Here is a 9,159-nt window from a genome sequence, read left to right on the forward strand (position 1 = left end):
CACTATAAAGGAGATGTTATTCATATTGTGGTTAATTGTTTGACCAAAAATCTACATGATTGTTTCAGTATATACAGAGTTCCTATTTGACAGATCAACTGAGCAATACGTTCTGAGTGAGTAATTCAAAATTTTGACAAGATGCTCCGGCAGTGTGTGTTAAAGTTCTAAGGATTTGGGAAAAAGATATGCGAGGCTGAAATCGATTTGTGACCCTGAGAAATTAGCGAAAGTAATTCAAGATTTGGAAGCAACTTTTTCTAGTAAGATTTTCAAGGACGAAAATCCCTAAAGGATGGAAGAGTTGTAACAGCCCATTTTTGGGGTTAATCGGAATAGTGGTTTTGGGACCATAATTTAAAGTTAAAATATTTATTTTATTATTTTAATAAAATCTACGATATGATATTAGAGATGTGTGAAAGTTTCGTAAAAAAATTTTACCGTTTGAGTGGTTAATTCGGTAAAAAAAAGGCCTAATCGCGTAAAAAGAAAAAGTTGATAGTGAAATGTGAGAATGTTTAATTGAATTTGTCTTTATAATATGATGCATTTATAATGTAATTAGACCATTATAAGGGTTAGTGGAATTCATGGCTTGGCAAATTGGTAAATAGAATAAGTTTTAAAGGTTGGTTAGGTAAATTGAATAATAATAGATTAAATAAATAAAACAAATACAAAAGTATGGCCATATTGCTTCATTATTGCCGAATACGCAAAGAAAGAATTGGAGAAAAGAGTTTTAAGGGTTCAGCACATTTAGGGCTTGATTTAGGTAAGTTTTAAGCTTGGTTTTCAATAATTTTTACGTTTTTGAGATCATTACTGTGTGTTTTACAAAACCCATGCTTAAATTTTAGAATTTTATGATGATTTCATGAGATGCCATTGTTGATTTTGTGAGCTTTGTGATGATAAATGGTGAAATATGAAAGCTTGATGATAGATAAATATATTTTGTATTGGGATTTTTGATGAATTTGAATATTTTGGGCTAATTTGTGAAAATGAGAAATTGAGAGACTAAAATGTGAAATAAATTGTATATATGAGCTTATAAGGACTAGAGGAAAATTCAGCCAAGCATGAGTGTAGTCAAATTTTGAATATTTTGTGTTTTATGAAATAGGGACTAAATTGTGAAAAATGTGAAATGTTAGGGGTAAAAGTGTAATTAGCCCAATTATGTGTTTTTAGATGAATTTGATTGAGTATATGATTAAATAAGTTGAATTTGCATTGAATTAGATCAAGAAATGAGAAAATCGGATTTGGATCAGGGAAAGTCGAAAATTATCGAATAGTCGTTCCGGTCCGTTTGTATCCGTATGAGGTAAGTTCATAAGTAATTAAATGTTATTAAATTGAAATGTATGTGTATTATATATATATGCTGAATTAAGTTGTAAAAGAATATAAATGTGAAGTTGAAGTATGTAAAATATGAACTGAATTTGAGGCACTAAGTGTGCGATAAATGAAATAGCTACGGCTATTAAAATGGCACTGAGTGTGCGAGATTATAACAGCATTGGCTGAGTAAATGGCACTATGTGTGCGATACCGATATGAGTTCGGTTTAATGTAATGGCACTAAGTGTGCGAGTTCGTTGAATTTTCATGGATGATTGAATGAATTGGTGCTTCGAGCATTAAAGCGATAAAAGGTGATAAGTAAGAACGTAATGGTACAGGTATGTACGGAATCTATGTGATTAATGATGTTAAATATGTAGTAGATGAAAAATTATGCAATGAAAGCGAGTATGATTATGATTAGTAAATATATGATCTATGTGAAAACGAGATGTGGATACTAGTAAGTTATCTATGATCAAATGAATTATGTGAGAAAGGTAGAATTGTAAATGTGATTTGCCATATATGATTCAGGTACATGGGATGTATATATGAAATTCTGATATGAAATGTGAGCATGATTCAAATGATGATATGTGAAATATATAAAAAGGAACGGTGTATTATAAATGTGCTTGTTATATAAAATTGTGGTCCTACGTTTTGGACATGAGAATTATGAAAAATATGGAATATGGTTATTCGGGTTTTGAAATGCATAAAAAGGAATTTATATATTTTTATGCATGAAATGAAATAAATGACTATGTTTTGGTTGGTTATGTAACGAAATTACTTAATGCGGTGATGTTGGATTATATAGAAAAGTGATTGAATATGTGTATGAAGTTAACTAAATTTTGACTTAATCAAGTTGAACTATAAGCATGATTTTGTGAAGATTTAATTGCTTATGATTTACTAAGCTCTCGAAGCTTACTCTGTGTGTTTTTCCTTTGTTTATAGAGTTTCAGAGACTTACTCGGGTTGGAAGTCGCAGGAGATCTCATCACACTATCCGGTTATCATTTCGATAAATAAAAGCTTTGAGTTTGTGGTTAAGTGGCATGTATAGGCTAGAGTTATGTCAATATGAATGTAATGTATATATAGCCATGTGATATGGCTTTGTTTTGGTTGTGATTGTATATATGTTTTTATATGATTTGGTATGTGTACTAAGCATAGTTTTGGTGCTTGTAGGTTTGACCCAATTGGGGTGGCAAATTGGCTATTCAAATGGCCTATTTTTATCCACACAAGCAGAGACACGATCGTGTGTCTCAGCCGTGTGCGATAGACGGCCACATTACACGGTCATGTGTCTCCTGGGGTACCCGATGAATTAAAGTCAGTATACCCTCCAGTTTTGGCACGGCCAAGCACACGGCCTATTCACCCGGGCGTGTGACCTGTAAAACTTGGAAAAATGTTAAGCTTTCGAAAAAATTTTACATGTGTTCAGTTTAGTCCCGGCTCCTTTCTAATACATGTTTAAGGTCTCAATGACCTATACATGGGAGTCCATATTGATGTTTGATTTATGATGTTTCGATGTTTACGAAATGATTGTGAATGTTCAGTATTGTCCAGTAACGCATCATAATCCGATTCCGGCGATGGATACGGGTTAGGGGTGTTACATTATCAGTTGCAAGTTAAAAAGTCTGTTGTATCGAAAATAACTTTCAGAACGAGGTACGGACATTATGAATTTCTTGTTATGCCGTTTGGTTTAACTAATGCTCCTGCTATTTTTATGGATTTGATGAATCAGATATTTAGACCATATTTAGATAGATTCGTGGTTGTATTCATTGATGACATTCTGATCTATTCACGTGATGAGTCCGAACATACCGAGCATTTGAGAATTGTGTTACAAACTTTACCGGATAAGCAATTATTTGCAAAGTTCAGAAAATGTGAATTTTGGCTTTGAGAGGTTGGATTTCTGGGGCATGTAGTTCCAGCTGAAGGTATCCGAGTTGATCCGGGTAAGATTTCTGCTATTGTTGACTAGAAACCTCTGAAAAATGTATCTGAGATCAGAAGTTTTCTGGGATTAACGAGATATTACCAGAGATTCATGAAAGGATTTTCGATGATTGCACTACCGTTAACTCGATTGCTTCAAAAAGATCTGAAATTTGAATGGACTGAGAAGTGTCAACAGAGTTTCAAACAGTTGAAAGCACTGTTAACAGAAGCGCCAGTTTTTGTTCAACCTGAATTGGGTAAAGAGTTTGTGATTTACGGTGACGGTTTGTTAAATGGACTAGGTTGTATATTGATGCAAGACGAAAAAGTTGTAGCTTATGCTTCCCGACAATTGAAACCACACGAGAAGTATTACCCGACACATGACCTCGAATTAGCTGCAATAGTATCGCATTAAAGATTTGACGACACTATCTATACGGTGAGAAATGATGAATATTTACGGATCATAAAAGCTTGAAGTATTTAATGTCACAAAGAGATTTAAATCTACGACAATGAAGATGGCTTGAACTATTGAAAGATAACGAGTTTGTAGTTGATTATCATCCAGGAAAGGCCAACGTTGCAGCCGATGCTTTGAGTCGGAAGTCCTTATTTGCTTTACAGGCAATGAATACTCAAATGATGATATATAATGACGGATCTATTTTAGCTGAGATGAGAGCTAGACCATTATTTTTGCAACAAATATGCGAAGCTCAGAAGGATGACAACGAGTTGCAAGCTAAACGAACTTTATGTGAGTCTAATTCTGATTCTGAATTTCATATTGGAACTGATGGTTGCTTAATGTTTCGAAATAGAATTTGTGTACCGAAAGATACCAAACTCATTCAGAAGATTCTACATGAGGCACATAGTAGCCGCTTTTCTGTTCATCCGGGTAGCACCAAAATGTATAACGATCTGAAACAGTTGTACTAGTGGTTGAGAATGAAATGAAATATATCAAAGTTTTTATCGAGATGTTTAATCTGTCAACAAGTAAAAGCCGAACATCAAGTACCATCAGGTTAATTACAACCAGTGATGATTCCAGAATGGAAATGAAATAGAGTTACAATGGATTTTGTATTGAAATTGCCCCTGACTCCGAAAAAGAAAGACACAATTTGAGTTATCATATATGAAATGATGAAATCTGCTCATTTCATACTGGTACGTACAGATTACTCTCTTGATAGACTGGCTAAACTGTACTTCACTGAAATTGTACAATTGCATGGTGTACCACTGTCTATTATCTCCCATAGAGACTTGAGATTTACGTCAAGATTTTGGAAGAAATTACAAGAAGCTCTTAGAACGAAATTGAATTTCAGCATAGCTTTTCATCCCCAGATGGACGGTCAGTCCAAAAGAATTATACAGATACTTGAGGATATGTTGCGTTGTTGCATTCTCGAGTTTGAAGGTAGCTAGGAGAAATACTTGCCTCTAATTGAATTTGCTTACAAAACAGTTTCCAAACGAGTATAAAGATGGCACCATACGAAGCTCTATACACTCGTAAATGTCGAACACCGTTATACCGGACTGAATTAAGTGAGAAAGAGATTCATGGGGTTGAATTGATTAGAGAAACAGAAGAAAAAGTGAAAATGATTCACGATAGTTTAAAAGCAGCTTTGGATCAACAAAAATCATATGTGGATTTGAAATGTAAAGAAATAGAGTTTCAGGTTGGAGATCTTGTATTCTTGAAAGTGTCACCATGGAAGAAAATTCTCTGTCTTGGCCGTAAAGGAAAGTTAAGTCCGCGATTCATTGGGTCGTATGAAATTGTTGAAAGAATAGGGCCTGTAGCATATCGACTATCATTATCGTCTAAACTTGAAAAGATACATAATGTTTCTCATGTTTCGATGCTACGTTGATATAGATCGGATCCGTCACATGTGATTTCTCCCATTGATGTAGAAATACAGTCTAATTTGTCGTATAATGAAGAACAGATCAGAATTCTGGCTCGAGAAATCAAAGAATTGAGAAATAAATAGATAGCACTTGTGAAGGTTCTTTGGCATAAACACTGGATAGAGGAAGCTACGTGGGAACCCAAGGAAGCTATGCGAAAATAGTACCCTAACCTTTTTACCGGTAATATTTTCGGGGACGAAAATCCCTAAAGGGGGAGAGTTGTAATATCCCATTTTTAGGTCAAATCAGAAAAATGGTTTCGGGACCATAAATTCAAAGTCTAAATGTTTATTTTATTATTTTATTAAGGGTTACAGCATGATAGAATTATTTGGTGAAAGTTTCGTTAAGAAATTTTGCCGTTTAAATGCTTAATTCGGTAAAAAGGACTAAATCGTGTAATGCATAAAAGTTGAGTACTATTGTTTAAAGGTATTAAATTGCTATGGTTTATTAATATGAGAGTCCTTGCATGTCAATTAGACCTTACATGATATAGTGGAAGTTGTTGGCTGGGTATTTTTGAAATTATTAAAATTCATTAAGGTTATTTTGGTAAAATGTTAATTATGTTATATTAAATAAAAAAACCAAAATCATATTATTTCCTTCATATTTATTGCCAAATTTGAGAAAAAAATAGGGTTTGAAGCTTCCATGGTTTCGACACATTCTTAGATAAATTAAGGTACGATTTTGACTCGATTTTTAATGATTTCTATGTTTTTAAGTTAATTGCAGCTTAATCTAGCTGACTCGTACCTTCTTTTTTAAAACCGTTAAAGATGATGAGATATTCATTGTTGAATATTTAGGTATTTTGAAGTTTCTTGTTAGATTATTTATGCTTGTTAATAGATATACAAGTTTTATAAAGTGATTTTTGACAAAAATGAGAATTAGGGATTAAATTGTGAAAGATAGAAATGTTCTGGTTGGAAATGTGAATAAAGTGAAAATATGGCTAGTATAATACCATATAGAATTCGGCTAAGGTGGATTGTGGTTAAAAATGTGAAATTTACCATTTTATGTATAAGGGACAAAATTGCAAAGTAGTCAAAAGTATAGGGGCAAATGTGTAATTTGGCAAATATGTGTGAATTGAATTAAATGGTTGCTAAAAATGTTGAATTTGATAATATATAGACCAAGATAAGCCGAGTTGGGGTTTAGATTGGGGGAAGGAAAATATTAACGAGTAGCCGATAGTTGATATCCGAGCAACTCGAGGTAAGCTCGTATAATTAGAATCAAACTTATATTTATAATTGAAATTTCTATCTTGAATATTGTATGAATGTATATATATGAATTATAGAATTGAAATGCCTATTGGTTATATGCTCAAATTTATTTCTGAGTCCCGTTTGAACTGTAGAAAGTCGTAGGGTACAAATGACATGTCACTGGGGTTACGTTTGGTCAAGCTCTGGCATTTGTTGCAGACTCACCACAGCTCGTATGAGCTTACCATTTCAGCTCTTATGAGCTTACTGTTCAAATCTTCGAAGCTTACCGTTTCAGACCTTAAGGGCTTACCGTCTCAGCTCTATGGAGCTTATCGTTCAGCTCAATTTAGCTTACCGTTTATCGGCTCAGGAGGAGCATACCGATAATGGCTCGAAAGAGAGTATATGATGATGAATTGACAAATTTTTTATTTATACACTTAGTGTGTATCACCCGAGTATCCTCGATATTTCCGAAAGTTCAACAGGCATTATACTGATATGAAACATAAAGTACATGTTACATGAATAATATACCTTATATGAATTGGGAGTTGTTTTGGATGTTATATGAATGTATATGGGGTTGGTTTCATTCTTATGAATTGATGAATAGATGAATATGAGATAACTAACTTGTGATTGGTGATGTGCATAGGCATTATAAAAAAATAGGTTGAATTTTAATTTGTTAAAATGCTTATTGTCATTTGGTAAGTTTAATTCTATATTATACGTGCTTACTAAGCTTAATGCTTACTCCGTTTATTTTTCCGTGTTTTATAAATCTGAAGCTTGCTTGATTCGGTTAAAGTTGGAGATTACTATCACACTAGCTAGGAGACTTTTGGTACTTTTGGAACTTATGTAAATGATCTAAATATGGCATGTATAGGCTAGTTTTTAGGTTGAATCATTTGGTTACTTATACTAATGAATGTGATGTGAATTTTTGGTATTTGATCAAGCTATGTGATATGGCTTGAGTTGGAAATGGTTGGCTTAGTACGAAAGCTTATATTATATGTCTTTAATATGGTAAATTTGTTGAATGGTATTTGGTATATATGGAGTTGAATGTTGATAAATTAATATGTTTTGTTGTGAATGATTTGATAAAGATGGAATATGTATGAATTGGTTATATTTTGCATATGAATTGGTTTTAAAATAATTGCCAATTGTGGTTATGTATACTTGTGATATTAAGGTGGCAAGATGGCTTTGTAAATAGCCTATTTTTGCCCACACAGGTAGGGACACGGGCGTATGTCTCAGCTGTGTTGTTCGAAGGCCATTTCGAAATGAGCCTAAGCAAGCTACACGGTCACGCACACACGGGCGTGTGCTAGGCCGTGTGGCCAAGTCAGTAGCCTCCCTAATTTTCACACAGCCTGGCACACAAGCATGTCATGTGGCCGTGTGGACAAGTTAGTATGTATGCCCTGTTTTTCCACGGCTTAGACACACGGGTGTGTCTAATGCCATGAGAAGCACAGGCCTGTTCACATGGGCGTATGATAGTTAAAAAGTTGAAAATTTTCTAAATTTCTAAAATTTGTATTATGTTACGATTTAGTCTCGAATGTATGATTAATGTAACACCCTGAATTTGGGCCTAGAAATTTTGGGCCTTGAGCATTGGAGCGGTTGAAGGCAGCTTATAATATTTTATTGTGCGTGTAAATTTCGCTAATGAAGGCTTGTTTTAGTGGTTAAGTGTAATGAAAAGTGTTGAAGAAGTCCTGGGTTTAAACTTGGACTCTAGCAAAAAATTTGGTTTAAGGTGAATCAAACCCTGGGTGTAGTAGGTAGGCCTTAAGAATATTGTTGGAGAAATTGTGACACAAAAAGCCTTGTGGCCTAGTGGCAAAGTAGTGCCACATAAGAGGCAGGAAGGTTGCGTTATAGAGGTGGCAAGGAGGTCCAGGGTTCGAAACTCATGGCAAGCAAAGAGCATTTATTTTGCTAACAAGGGGTGGCAAGAATTGGTGTTGAATTTAAACTCTGATGATGGAGGGATCCCACATCGAAAAGCTAACATAAGAGTGGATGCGAAGCTGGCTTTAAATAGAGAGAACCATGAGGAGAGTAAAGGTACCTTTCTTGGCTGATCCCTTTCGCTGTATGGCGTGCTCGTTTGGGTTGGGCGTCGGCTAAGAGTGCTCGGAGCGTGGATTAACTCCAGTCTCCAATCAGGTGTGTATTTATCACTACTCTTGTTGTTGGATGGCTACTTCGGGCCGCGATGGGCCGAAAGGGGCCATGTGGGCCTAATGGGCCTACGGGCCCAATTGGATAAGTTGTTTGATTGTGTAGTAAATATTGGACTAGGCTAGGTGAATCGCATATCTGTGGCTAGGTTTGGGCTAAAAGGGCCACACGAGCGTGTGGGCCCATTTCGGCCGAGAATAGGCTTTAGGCCCATTCGTATTGTTATTCATGTTTAGAATACTTTAGTTTACCAATTACTGAAATGCCCTCGACTTGTAAAATTACCAAAGTACTCTCGATTTACAGAATTACCGTTTTACCTTTGATTTACAGAATTACCGTTTTACCCTCGATTTTTAAAATTACCGTTTTACCCTCAGTTTACAGAATTACCGTTTTACCCTCGATTTACAGAATTACTGTTTTA

Source organism: Gossypium hirsutum, chromosome A13 (genome assembly GCF_007990345.1).
Source record: "Gossypium hirsutum isolate 1008001.06 chromosome A13, Gossypium_hirsutum_v2.1, whole genome shotgun sequence".
Lineage (NCBI taxonomy): Eukaryota > Viridiplantae > Streptophyta > Magnoliopsida > Malvales > Malvaceae > Gossypium > Gossypium hirsutum.